The sequence below is a fragment of the Manis javanica genome, chromosome 10 (genome assembly GCF_040802235.1).
Source record: "Manis javanica isolate MJ-LG chromosome 10, MJ_LKY, whole genome shotgun sequence".
NCBI lineage: Eukaryota > Metazoa > Chordata > Mammalia > Pholidota > Manidae > Manis > Manis javanica.
The window spans coordinates 99988234-100003845 of NC_133165.1; positions in this window are offsets into that span (position 1 = coordinate 99988234).

Below are 15612 nucleotides of genomic sequence, written 5' to 3' on the forward strand. Positions count from 1 at the left end.
TTTCATGTGCTTATTGGCTATTTATATATGTCCTTTACATATTTTTTGTCCATTTAAAAATGTTGGTTTTGCCTTATTATTGTTGTAAGAGCTCTTTAGAGATATTCTTGATACAAATCTTCTGTCAGGTACATGGATTGCTAATATTTTCTCCTAATCTGTGTCTTGCACAGGCTGCTATTGATAGACAGAAACAAACAAAAAAAAGAACCCAAACTAGAGACATGAGAAAATACTCTTTCCAAGAGGAGGGGTCTCTTGAATTCATACTTGAAAGAAGAAGAGTTAGTGGGTGGGACCCCTCCACACTGGGCCTTCCTCAAAGGCACCAAAGAATGACCCAACCCTAGCCTAGTTCCTTCCTTTCTCATAGATAAAGCGCCACTCCAGACTAATTATATCCAGGTGAGGATGTCGTGAAATTGATCAATACTAATATTTGAATCACTATAAATATATCCCTCCAAAGGAGTATTTAAAACTAAAAATAACAATTTGCTTAACAATTTACTTCTTATTCATTCTTTTCCACAGATCTGCAATTGATGAAATTGTAGGGAAAGAATTTTGGGTTTGGAAGCTTCTGGTTTTGTCTATTAAAGTTTGCCAATAAACTGAAACTCACAGAGCATGCCAACAAAATTTTAGCCATTTGTTTCAAGTTCCTTCATCACCATATAAGCAGTGAAATAATCATCCTCTGTAAATATTCATTGTCAAAGAGCAAAAACAATATATCTGTGAGTCAGCTGGACAGACCATGGCCTTGATAGATGGTTTCTCTACTCCCTCTTCTATAGTAGCAGCGAGAACTGTTATGAAGTGAAGAAACTCACTAGCTCCTGGTCCCAGAAGCCAGGAGATCATGGTGGCCCTTTCCTTGGGGGAGGAGTTGTTTTCTGTTGGGTTTTTCATGAAGTGAACCCTTTCCTTCTGAAATGATGGGGATTCCTAAGATAGGTAATGGATGGATAGATGGGTGACCAAGTGGATGGAAGGATGAAAGGCTAGATAACCAGCCAGTCAGATGGAATTTTACCTATCTGTGAAAACAATAGATGAAGGAAGAGTTAAAGAATATGCTTGAATGGAAAGGAATTAAAAGAGAAATGGAGAGATAATAGATGACTGTAATTAGCAGATAGATTAAGAAAGCACACAGGAGAAACTATTTGCAGGAGAGGACCACATGCCCCTTTCAGTACGCACAACCACAGGCCTGTGAACAGGGGAGTTTGCTGAGAGCTGGTTCAGCAGCTGTACAGCTCATCTGTGGGTGATAGGCATAGGGCAAGGTTCCCCTGCCTCCTGGTCAAATGAAAGAAGATGTGATCTTCTTGTCACAGTACACGTTTCCGTTATTGTTGAGATATAATTCACCTAATATAAAATTGGTCTTTTAAAAGTATATGGTTAAGCATTTGATCAATAAATGAGAGATGCCTTCTCAAAAAAAAATGAGTATTGAGATCAGTTCTAATAAGAATAGTTGAAATTTTTCTGACTAAAATAAACATTGATCATTAAAAAAAAAAAAAGTATATGGTTAAGTGGTTTTTGGTATAGCCAGAGACAAATGCAAACATCACCACTATCTAATTCCAGCACATTTTCATCATCCCAGAAAGAAACCCTATATTTATGAGCAGCCACTCCCCATTTCTTCTTCTCCCTAAGCCCCTGGCCACCACTATCTACTCTTATTTTTTTAAAGATTTAAATTTTTTTAGGGCTATTTTAGATTTGCAACAAAATTAAGAGGAAAGTACAGAGATTTCCCATATACTTCCTGCCTCCACACTACAAAGCCTTCCCCATTCAACATTACTCACCAGAATGGTACATTTTTTACCAAGGATGAACCTACACTGACTCATCATCATCACCCAAAGTCCATGGTTTACCCCAGGGTTCCCTCCTGGTAGTGTACATTCTGTGGGTTTGGACAAGCATGTAATGACATATGCCCATCATTATAACATCATACAGAGTATTTTCACTGTCCTAAAAATCCTGTGCTCTGCTTACTCACCCCCTTGTTGCCCCCCACAACCGTCCACCCCACCCTGCCCCCTGACACACATACACTGTGTACTTTCTGTCTCTGTAGACTTGCTTGTTCTGGGTATTTCATATAAATGGAGTCAAACATGTGGCCTTTCATGCCTGGCTTCCTTCACTTAGCATAATGTGGGTTTCCCCCCCCCCCTTTTTAATTAAAGATTTGATTTTTTAAGCAGCTTCTCTGCCCATCTTAACCATTTTTAAATGTATAATTCAACAGTCCATGTATCTCCCATGTGCGGCAGTATACTGGTTTTTTAAACGAGAATGGAGAGTAGTCTCCAAGACAAGGAGAGAAAAGCTGTGCCCTCCCAAGAACCGAGAGCTCATGGCCTTTACTTAATAAGCCTCATTTCTCATGATCAAGAAGCAGCCCAGTGGCGCCCACCTGCTGGGGCTCGTTTCCCGTTGCCGAGCCTGGGAAAGGCCTGCGATGAGCTCTTGGGAGCGGTGGTGACTCTTCAAGAATGAGCACATTCCTCCCTGACCTTCCAGCATTGATTTGTTCTCTTCCACTTTAGTAAATATTTAAAGGCATTGAATTGAATATTAAATATCAAAGGCTTATTTTTATCCCTAATAAAACTTAAATGAATAATATTGAAAGTACTAAATGATTCAACTCTAAATACTGAATCTTCCTAAAACTACTCTCTTAATTATTTGTAATGCATTTGTCTCTTCCAAGCACAGAGGCCACCTGAGTTCAAAGATTTGGAATATTGTTAATATTCTTAAACTCTGCAGATTTTTGTAAACATGAAGGGTAATTTAGGAATAATTCCCGTGGGACTAGATTGTTTTTCTATGAGTATCTATGAGAGGAAGAGTTGGAGAGAAAGTATAAGAACATAATAAGATGTTCTCTGTGTTTTTAGTTTATTTATAGTAGAAAAAACACTGGATTGGAAGTAACAATTGCTACTATTTGTTGAGTGACTAGAGTGTACCAGGTACTGTGCTAAGCATTTTTACATGTGTTTTTTCATTTAAAACACAACAGTCTTATGAGTTGGATGCTCTTATCATTTTTATTAAGATATATTTGACACATAACATTGTGTAAGTTTAAGGTATACAACCTATTGATCTGATGCATTGAAATTGAAATATGATTGCCATTGTAGCATTAACTAACACCTCAATCACATCATAGAACTATTTCTTTGTGGTGGGAACAACTGAAGATCTAATCTCTTAGTAAGTTTAATGTTTATAATGCAGTTTTGTTGCCCATAATCACTGTACTGTGAGTTAGATCTCCAAGACTTCTTTGTCTACTAGTTGCCTGTATGTACCCTTAAACAATATCTATTTGGGAAGGCAGTGAGGCAGAGACATGAAATCACTTGTCCAGGGTTCCCCATTTAGCAGGTGAATTTAACGCCAGAGCTGAAGTGTTCAAGCACCCTGCTGAGATGGGAGTGGGATCAAGTGTGTTCTCATTCTGATTATGTGGCTTAAGGTAATAAGCCTCATTTTCTTCATCCATAAATGAGGATATTGGACCATATCAATGATTCCCAACCTGTGACTTCTTTGCAGATGTGCTGCCCCATCTCCCTCAAAACAAGCTGCTCTGAGACACATGATTGACAGCCCCAGCCACTGCCCCGTGAGCCTGAGGCCCTACTTACACCAGGCTGCTCCCAGCCTTTGACTGAGCACGGCAGGGTTGCTGGTGCTGGCCTAAAGGGGACGTCCACTAATGATGGCTCAGGGACTCCACATCAGCTGGCCAAGCCTTCCCAGAACTGCCCTGTGGCCTGAGGCTCTTCCTACCCAAGCCTTCCTTCCCTCTCTGCATTGTGATCTGAAGGCTCTCCCAGCCTACTTTTGCCCACATCCCCGTTTATCCCTCACAGAAATTTCCCTCACTAAATCTTCTGCACATCTAATCCTGTCTCAGCATCTGCTACTCAGAGGATCAGAACCAACAACTTCCATCTTGAGTGGGAAGGTCAGGAAACTATTTCAAAGGGTCCAGAAATGGCCCATTCAATGAGCAGTGTCTTCAGACTCTGGGACTCTAGGTGTCACATTTCTATGAACTGCTACCTTCCAAATGCATATGGATGATAAATATAACGGAGAGTGTTATGGAGTTTGTAGCTACTTTTGTCACTGTGTATGTTTTCAACCAGTGAATTTCAAAAGCATAATTGACAAAAGGGGTCTTTGTACTTGAAAACACCTGGAGCCACCGGGCTGGATGCTCACTCAGGGTCCCTCAGGCCTGACATCCTCTGCCCCGTGCAGGGGCAGGACAGTTGAGGGGGTGCAGAGCGGTGCTGAGAGTGTATGCTTTGGCCCTGGATGGACCTGGGTTTGTCCTTACTCTGTTTCCTACTAGCCGCACGAGCTTAGGCAACTTGTGTAACCTCTCCAAGTCTTTATTTCCTCATCTTTAAGACAGATCCTAAGAGTGACTTCCATATGGTTTGGTTGTGCGCATTAAATAAGAAAAATGAATGTGAAGTACTTTGCCTGGTTCAGAATGTGCTTCATGGAAGTGCACTGGAATTATTTTATTACTCATTCTAGGTTGATTTTGTATGTTCATCTTCAAGTCTAACCAAAAGATTGTTTATAAATGTACTTCAGAGTCTTTAACTCTTACTTTATGGAATGGGGAATAGTACTTCTTACCTTTCTAAATTACCTGGTTCATCCTTCCAAAGAAATTAATCTCATGGTTAATATACCCCTACTCCTTTGAGCTTAGACCTGTGTAACCAACTGAGCTTTCACTTAATCATGTGGAATTACTTTGCCCTTCCTGTTTTCCCCCCTGTGAAATTTCCTTTCACTGCTGTTTGTCCTTAATGCTCAGACTAGGGCCATACTAGAGCATGAAGAATTAAGAAAGTCTATCATCCATACAACCCCTCCTCAAAAAAGTGGCTATTACAGGCAGATGTCTGTGTCTGAGGTTTAGGAGTCAGGCAGTTTGTGGAAGAATATAAATAATTGATTGAGAGCTGATTTTACAGTTGACAGCAAAAAGCCTTCTGGGGTGGTTCATTAGTGGCACAGGTGCAGGGGCAGCTGGTCTAATGAATGTGTTAGGAATCCCCATTCTTGATTTCTATTATGGAGTAGAGAAAAGCTTTGTCACCTACCTGGATTACGCAAAAAGACTGACCTGAGGCTGCGTAACCAATAGGGATGTTGTCAGCTGAAGATAATAAAGTACATGACTTCAGTGTCTTCAACAGCAGTTTCTTTTTCTCACGTAAAACAAAGCCAAGAAGCAGATGGTTGCTAGTTATCAGCTTAACAATGTCTGTGCTTATCTCCCTGAGAGTCTTTTGGCCTTTCCTTTGTGGCTGCCAAATGGTTACAGGCATTCCAATCCTCATGCTCAGTCAAGGCAAGAAAAAGGAGGAAGGAGTGGGGATTAAACAACCTCAGCAGATGCCCAGCAGATCTCCATATGAGCAGATCCTGCACTTTGGTCTCATTGTCTGGAACTGTGCATGTGGCCCCCACCTAGCTACAAAGGAAGCTGGGAAGTAAAGTATGTTACCTGGGGACCTTGCTTTCCTGGACACAGTCAGGACTCTGTTAGTAAGGGAAAGTGGAGAAATTATACTGAGAAGGCAAACAACACCATCTGCTCTCGGAGGTGAGCTGAGGAATGTTAGTGATATTTGTCTTGGATCCACATTTTTTCATTTTCATGAGAAGAAAGAGAGGAGTAATAAATGTTGTATTGAATACATTGGTGATCAAAACACATTACAATGAACTTCCAAGAGGGGTCCACTATGTTCTCCCTATTTAAACTTCTACTATATTGAAATATTTATAGTGTAACTTAGAAATCATATTTTTAGTCATGAAGAAATTTTTGCTGTAATAATGTCATGGCAGTTTGATTTACCTGCACAAAATTATACAATATAACAGAGATCCTCATGAAATTGCCTTGATTTCTCTGAAACAATGAGTTACATGTTGGGAAAGTACATCCTGGAATCTGAGGGGCAGTTGTGATTCACTGAAATTAAGTTGTCTCCAATTCATAACTTAATTTTAAGCTTTAAAAAAGGTTCGAACTACACCAGGAGCTTAAGCAGAATATAAATAGATCTTAGAGTCCTGAGGTGTGCAATATAAAATAGGCCATGTCTCAGGAGTTTCTTATGAAGAAGCCTGCAATGTGAACTTTTGGACCCTGATTCTGCAAAAATCACCCATCTTCAGAACTAGGTAAAATGGTGAAAGTTGGGAAGTATCTGAGCTTTTTCTCATTTGTATGGTATTTAACTACCTTTGTCACAGAAATTACAATGGAAATATGTAATTTTCATTTCATTTATATTTTAAATATTGCTTAAAGATTTATTATATGCTCATCATGGGTAAAATAAATATGACTACTTGACTTGTAGCATGTATTTACATTACCTATATATTTCTCCTCCTTCCTTATATCTTTAATATGTTTAAATTGTTTAAGCTTCGTATTTTCCTTTAAAAAATTTGTGATATTTGAAAATTGTGTTTTTCATGGAAAATTTGAAATCAATAGAAAAGTGAAAAAGAAAACCTCCAACTACCTAAGACAAGTTTGTATGTTTTAGTTGTTTCAACTCTGATGACCAGTGTTTAAGCTGGGTTTATACACAGATATATGGTGATGATATGTGCCTGGAACATATTAACATCTCCCTAAATCTGGGTAGATAAAATCATGTTCCAACTTGAACCAACGCATTTGGTGAGAGCAGTCAATTTACAGGCCAATTTGAAATGGGAATGAGATTGGGGAGGACAGACAAGAGGAAGATAGAAGAGGCATTTCATCATTTATCACATTATGACTACACCTGGTACCTCATTAATTTAATGTAATACATCATGTATTAATATAGGTAAATACATATATTTAAGTTAAATGACATAACAGGACACAGAATCAATTAGAATTTGGGCTTTCTTATCCTTATACTAATGAGATCTCCCACTAAAAATGGATGTGCAGATCATGCTAGTGAACTGCAAACACAAAAAACCCCTTTTTATATTTTCATATTTTGTATGTATGTGCTTGAGGATATGTTGAGGAAATAGAACTATTTTAAAATAATGCCCTTATTTCTTGCTTTGCTTTCCCTCCCTCCTTCCCTCCCTCCCTCCCTTCCTGCCCTCCTACCTTCCTTCCCTATGGGACAAGGAGATTCAGTGCATGGACTTTGAAATCAGACAGACCTGGATTTAAATCTTGGGTCTGCCCCTCACTAGTTATGGGACTCTAGGCAATTTTTTAAAACTTTCTATTCCTCAGTTTCTTCCCCTATAAGGTTAAAGTTAAATGCACTTGTCTCAGTGTTATTTTGTGTGTAATGGTCCATTTAGTCTTCATTCTACTGCAGTAACAAATAACTCCAAAAATTTTGGTGGCCTCCATAACACAATTTTATTTCATATCCAAGCAAAGTCTGCTGTAGGCCTGGGTGATACTCTAGGGCTCAGTATTCCACATTGCCTCAATTTTATGGCACTTATATATTAACATCTTGTATCATCACCATGACAATTAAGTACTGCAGACCTTTAAAAGTGACACATATCATTTCTGCTCTTTTTTTTTTTAACTAATAAACAGTTTCATGGAAATGCCTGACCTCAACAAGGTGGAGAAATGCAATGTCTGTACGCTGATTGTGGAAGGTGAACCAGAAATGTTGGTAAGCAGCACTAGTATCATCCCCAGGCTGGCTTCCTCATCTCCACGTTTTCATGTGCTCTTTCCTGCACACAGAATCTACTCACCCTTCCCCAAGGAGACAACCTGGTGGTTCCATCTCTCTCGGAGTCCAGGATGAAGAATACTTCAGATCCAGATTCTGTTGCTATTGATCCAGAGCCCTAAGACATAAAATTCATGAAGTGCCTCATGCCTGGCACAGAGCAAACTCATTATGACTAGTCGTCAGTGACAGTAGGCTGATAACAGTAGCAGTGACAGTATTTTTCCAATTATGTTATAACATAACAACATCTTCATCAAGACATTTTTATAGCTCAGGACTCCCATTGATTTGGCAGCTGAGTATCCCATCCCCTTCTTAGGGAATTCCTCTTTTCACCTCAGTCTGTGTGTTAGATGGGACTGCGCCTGTCCTCTGACCACTAAGGGTGGGCGTATGACCAAGGCCTAAGAATCAATTCACTGTTACTGGCCACTGAGATAGGACCAGAAATGGGTGCTTTACTTAAGCCTGACCTGGAAGACTCAATCCCAGGACTTCCACTGGGCACATGAGGAGAAATCCCCACTTTTTCTCTATTAGGGTTATTGAGAGGATAAGATGAAAGTTGGCACCTGCCAATGGTCATCTTGTCACCTAAGTGAGAACCTTCCAGGAATGATGTCAGAGAAGGAATATCAAGAAGTAGTGGGAATGATTTCCGCTGAAAGCGTTTGAGCTCCTAGATTCAGCCAAGTTCGACTCTCTGGAATTTTTAGTACCTTGAACAAATAATTTCTCCTTTGGTTACCTTGGGTTGATTTGGACTGTGATACTTGTAGTGGTACATTGAAAAATGGCCATAAATTCTTCCCCTCCATGTACTCATACCCACTTACCAAACAACTCTGAGGGTCTTTCCACACTGACTTTGGGCCTAGTCTTGTGATTTGCTTTAGATAAAAGATGCTTACAAACATGGCGCAGAACAGGTTTAAAAACCATGTGCGCAGCCGAATTTGTCCTTTCTTGATGCTCTTCACATTCCTCATCACTGCTGCCATGTGAATAAGCACAGGACACCTCCTTGCTGATTAATGAGAGATCAAACGGAGAAGAGTGGTCTCGCCTGCACCATCTTAGATTAGCCAGCCCAGCCAACTCACTAACTGACCACAGATACATGAAATAGCCCACAGAGATTAGCCAAGCTTTGTCCAGACCTGAAAATCTTCCCAGCAGGATCATGAGCCAAATAAATTACTGCTTTTTAAATTAATAAGATTTGGGATGTTTTGTTATGCAGCAAGAGGTAACTGATACATTTGCCATCCAAAGAGTGCTACTTACCACATCAACAAAAATGTTATGGCAGTTCTTTTATATCTTCTCTAGCCCACCTTAAAACATACCAATTTGTGCTATTTTAATGAGCATGTGAGTAGGTACTCAAAAACTGTTTCCTAAATAAGTTCTTCAAATGAACAGGGGAACTTGAGAGACAATGTCTTAACTCAGAGAATTGATTATAATGCTACTATTTTAGGCATTAGGGAAAATCTACAGAGAAGCCGAGTATCTTTTCATACACTTATTGACCATTTGCAATCTTCTTTTGGGAAGTTCAGATATTTTGCCCATTTGTCTTGGCAGGGAGAATTGTTTGTCTTATTGAGTTGTGAGAACTCTTTATGTATTCTAGATACAAGTCCTCTGTCAGATATAAGTATTGTGAATATTTTCTTCAAATCTGGAGCTTGCATGATTTAATTTTCTTAATGGTGTCTTTTGAACAGTAAATTTTACACTTTTGATAAAGTCTAATTTATCAGTGTTTTAGATGGTTAATGATTTTTTTATGTTTTATTTTAGAAATTTTTACTTAACTTGAGGTCACAAAGATTTTTTCCTATGCTTTTTACTGGAAATTTTAGTGTTTCAACTCTTCACATTTAAAGCTGTGAATCATATCAATTAAATTTTATATTTGGTGTGAGATAAAGTTCAGGGTTCATCTTCCTTCCTTCTTTCCTTTCTTCACATATGAATGTCTAATCACTCTGATACTATTTGTTGACAAGACCATCCTTTCCTCATTGAATTATCTTGGCATCTTTGTTGAATCTATTTCTGCTTGCTCTATTCTGTCCATTGATCTCTATTTGTATGCTTACACCAATACCACACCATCTTGATTCTGTAGCGTTAGAGTAAGTCTTGAATCAGAGAGAAAAATGTCTAATCTGACATGAAATTTGCTGTGTCCCAGGATTGGCCCTTTGGGCTTTGAGTTGCTTCACCAAATGGAGAAACCTCTGTTCAAGTCAGTGAATGGAGAAGTAAGGAGCCCTTTCATTTAACTTGTTTTTTTTCACTTAAGGACTCTCTGGTCTGTTTTAAATCTTCTCTGGGTTTTGTTTACTTTTTATTTCTTAGCTTTTCTGCAGTGGAGGCAAATATTTTCCTCCCTAATGACCATATTCTTCTCACATGAAATTTTTTTCTTGGTAGACAGCTAGCAAAATCCATTCAGCATCTCTCTTAGCTATTAGTTTATTTATTTTGGATGATTTTGTTGACGTTATTTTTAAATCTCTAGGGGTTTACCACCCCTCTCCCAAACATGTTCTATTGAAGAGATCTTAAAAATACCAGTTACTAAGAAGTGCACATAGAGGTTTTACCTGTCTCTCCCAAATATCAATTTGTTATGTGCATTCTAATAATCCCATTATGCTTGTTTCCACTTCTGCCAAGGAATTAGAAATTAAAATGTTTGGGATGAGGTCTAGTTTGCTCTGCAGAGTGATTAGGAAGTTCAGTGGTTTGGATCCTGGGACGGGAAGGCGTGAAGAATTGATATGCAGCCAGGACACACTAGTATCAGACTTAAGGTTTTAAAATGCCTCCATACTAGTTGGTGATAAATAGGCACTGACCCAAAACCCACATTGCCTGGCCCCTTGGTTTCCCTGTACTTCCCCAGCAGCTAAATGGTTAAGCCTGGCATGCCTGGCACCCCTGTTTGATACCTGGTGCAGTTATAGCTGCTTAATATCATGAGTACCACCCCTTGGTGAAAGGAGTGGAAAGGAATTACTACTTGATTGGAGTTTCTAGAAGAATCGTGGAGAACTGGACATAATAATAGTAGGGGTTAACATCTATTGAGAACTGTTCTAAAGGTTTCATACATATTAACTCAACCAACACCCTCAGCAATTATTATTATGCTGTAGCTATTACTATTATTACCCCCATTTTGCAGATGGGGAACCAGGGCCCACGTCAAGTTATTTGCCTAAGGTCACACAACTAAGTGGTGGAGTTTGGAATTTGAACTCAGGCTGACCTCAGAACTAGTGCTCTTTTAAAAGACTCCTCACGGTTCTGACCTTGTGAGTCTCTAAAGCAATAAACACTTATTGGGCTCCTGCCATATACAGCATTGTGTGAATCACTGTGGGCAAAATAAAGAGAAGTAAGACCTACATCCTGTCTTTGCATTGTTATCATGTAGTGAATTCAGTCAAGCTCCTCCTCTCCTGGTCTGGATGACACAAGTCCCACACAATCCCTGTCCATGTCAGGGACACCATTTGGTGAGCAAAGTACAGAGGAAATTTTTGGTATATAGGACTCTTATTTAATGGTATTCATTGAAGATTAAAAGGGCAATATTTTCATATTTTCATGTTGCTTTCTAGGACATAAGAAATAGCATTTTAATAATAGAAATTTTTGTTTTTCACACTGAGATGGAAGTTTGTGGTAATGTTTTTCATTAAGAAGAATTTGGAGTGACAGATCAACTTGACTACCAACCAAATAGATCTAAATATAAGATAGTTTCTGCTGCAAAGCTATTGCAACACTCAGAATTTCAGAATGAGATACATGTGTCTGTTTTCAGATAAAAAAAGTCATTTGTATAACAACATAAAGCATATTTAAGGTAAGTGTGATCTGATCCTATAATAAAATTTCTCATGTTAATGATGAGAATTGATAAGAAGACAATGTCCTCTAAAAGCAAATTCTATTTTATCCTAAATTCAGTTAGCTTGCTGTGACAGTAATTAGTGTGATCTGTTATTAAAGGCATCCATGCAAGGACAAAATGCATGAAGTGGTCTCCAAACACATACTATTGGTAAAAGGTTTTCTGTTAAAAATTGAAGAGAGATTTTCATGACATTTGAGGAATGGAAATCAGGAAGCCAGAACTAAAATAATCTGCTTTCTTCTTTGAGATAAGAACTCATGGTGGTTCATGTTCTGTAGTTCGTTTCAAATGGCTGGCCTTGATGTACTTAGGAAAAGTTCAGCCTCTTCTTGACCATTACACCTTGCTGTCTTTCAGTACAACTTGCCTATTTTTTTCTTAAGGAAAAAAACATAAATAAAATGGTATTTTAAATACAAGATTTAGAGGGCAAAACAATCAGATGGTTTATGTATATTCAACAACAATTGGAAACAGGATAACAAGCTCTGGAATTTGGTTTTAAATCTTGGGTTCATCCCTTCATAATAGTTAATTAGCCACTCTGGGACTCAGTTTTACCTAAATAATGGTAACAAAATAGTATTTATTTCAATAGTCTTTATATTGATTAAGGCTATATATATATATATATATACATACACACACACAAGGTCATATATATATATATATAAGCACTTTATATATGTGCTTAAATATATATTAAGAGTTCACATGTACATTTATGCAATTAATTGTAATATATATGTAAATATTGTAGTATTCGTTGTTACAAATCTGCCAGATTTTATAAGAATGTATTATAAACTCTGGTTTAATGTCCTAAAATATTGTTCCACTTTGGGGAGGTTTAAGGGAACTGACCTTGAGGCTGAAGGCTGAAGGGGTTGTGAGACCACAGAAAGAGGTTGACAAGTACAACTGGGATTCAACAGAGGTTTATTGAGTGGATCTTAACCTACAGAAGCCTGCCTGTCTGCATGTCTGCAGCAGATTAGATCGCTGTGCCTCTTTGGGTTTAGGGAGACTAATTTATAGAGGCAAGGAGAACAGGTTTATGTGCAGGACGGCCACTTGTGTTGCAATGGAACAGGGGCTGACATCTGAGTATTACGGCTGGAATTTAGAGCAAGGAGTCTTGCCCCAGGGAACAGTATTAAATGTTCCAAGCTGGATATCATCTAAGGGATACTTGTGTGCAATTGTAAAGGTGCTCCTTCAGTGGACATGGAGGATGTGACAAAATAGTGTTATTCTTGCTCACAGACAAGTATGAACCTGATGTATCTGCTTCTTTGACACCTTATATTACTGTGTGTTTTTTTTCAGAAATAATAATTTAGGATTTTATACTTCCATTTAAAAATCCCAGATTTAACTGTGAGGGGCTAACTGGTTTATATAATTTGAATTTGTTTAATTTTGGAATTCTGAAAAACAAAGGTTGTCATTTCATCTATATATTTTGCATATATCTGTAAATAGCAAATTAAAGCACAATCCAAGGAGGACTTTTTTTCCTTGTTATAGCAAAAGGATCTAATGTGTAGCTATAATGCTTCAACATTGTAATTAGTTTTCTTCAAAGGCTGTATATTTTGGATATGAAATACATCTGCTATGCTATTAATTTTTTTATCTCTATTAAATCAGCTTCTCCATTAATATGATGAAAATTATGAATCCTCTCTCAACCCTAGGAAAAATGTGCATACACATCCAGTTTTGAATGTAGTTTTTAGGGACTCATGAACCTCATAGAGCCCAACAATGGACTCTGCCCCCAAACCTCCAGTTTCAGGAAGAATTTCATGGATTCCAGAAAAAGAACTCCACTTTTTTGTGACTCAAGAGAACAGTTCTCTGGCCTGGCCATAGTGTATTGTAAAATGTTTCATGCAACAGTCTTTTTTGAGTGAGAAAGATGATTAAGATCTACAGAAAAAACTCACCTACAGTTCAAATCTCCTAAGCACTGACCCTTCCCAACCATCCCTCCCCTATAATCAAACTTTTTTCTTTCACATTGATTCATTCAACTAGTATTCACTGAGTACCTAATATGGGCCAGGAAATGTGCTAGGTGTTGAGATACACTGAAATGTAATACATGGTCCCTGCTTTCCAGTGAGGAGATGGATGGGTAAATAGGTAAATCACAGCATGATGTGATAAATGCTATAATAAAGATGTTAAATGTTACAGGAATACAGAGAAAGTAAGGACATAAAAAGCTTTGATCAGTCAATAGCAGCAATATTTTAAAATGTTCAGTTTGTTACATCTTTAATAATGGATCAAATTCTAAGTCAAGTTGATTGTAGGCAAATAAAAACTAAATTACTTTCCAGATGCAATAGTTTAAAGAATGCATATTGGTAGACTAGATACTAAACTACAAAATTAAAATATTTTAAAAATGGTAATCACGGAGGGCCTCTTCCCAATGTCAAATGCAATTAATCACATTCAGGGAAGTCATAGTTCAAGTCCAGAGCATGCTGAAAAGAGAACTAGTTTTCTTCAATCTATCACCTGAAAAAAGCATTTTCCTGGAAAGATTTAGAATATAGCTTTCATCAAGGTTGTAGCAGTTCATATTTTACTCTTGAGAACATGGCAAATGAATAAAACATAAGAAAATTTGAATGACAAGCTTGTCTTTAAGAAATTTCACTGGTAACAACACAAGTCCTGGAACTCAGCTTTTAAATGTCATTTCCTTTGTCATGTGTGAATCCTGCAAAGACAGAACCACTTGCTCCAGGCAGGGTTTCTTTAACACCCTGTGCTTCATCACAGTATCATAATTCTTTGTTTTGGCCTCTGTTCCCTCAAGAATCTGAGGTAGGAAGGTCAGCCCCTCCTGCTGAGGACCAGAAGACAGGGAGGCTGCTTAAAAATCTGTGTCACGTGACATCACAGGGCCTGAGAGCCACGGAAAAGGGCTTAGCAAACCTGACCATGAGGGAATGAGGTGTATGTGTCCATCAGTTCCTCACACCAAAGGCCCAGTATTCTCAATCTTAATTCTATTCAGAGGATTGGGCATATGAAGGACTTGGCGTGGTATTATGTGGGCAGAAGTTCAGGTGGCCTTAAGAGAAATTAATTAATTAGACTTTATGTTTTAGTTGCTGCTAATTGGAAAGAGCTGCCAAGAAGAATTAAAGTGGAATTTGTAACTCATTTTGACTGTCCTTCCTCATGACCCTCCCTGAGTGAAAAGGTGAAGAACGTAAAAGGGAGGAGAGGAGCCAAATATCAGAGACAGCCTGGAAATGACCCTGGATCCCAGTGGGCCCAGAGGAGGACCTCGAGGGAGCAGCCCCGGAAGAGCACGGAGGGGCCCTAGAGGTGAAGGGGCTGACACTAGCGCCCAGGCCAGGGTGCTGGGGAGCCGGGAGAAGGAACCGGGAGGCCACGGAGGACTCGGAGGGGGCTGGTGGGAACGTTGGGGGAGGCAGGCCTACCACTGACCCTAACCCTCACACCCTGGAGCTGGGGGCAGGCAGGCTTACAGATTGCTTAAGACATGGGCGCAACAATTCGGTGTGGGGTGGGTGGAGTGTGCTGTTGAAGAGACCTGAGGGGGAGGCAGGTGGGAGCCCTCGGGGGCAAGTTCAAGGCAGACCCAACCTCACAGAGCCTCGGGCATAGTGTCCCACCCGGTCACAGCCACTATCCTGTGCTGTGGGCTTGACAGTAACAACGGTTACAAGTGGGTAAAAGGAAAGCTCGGAGAGGGGGTCTTGCCTAGGGGTCACCTGCTGGTCGTTATTGGCTGGGCCAGCGGGATCCCGCTTTCTCACTCCTGTGGCGGGACTGGCGCCCTCCGCAAAG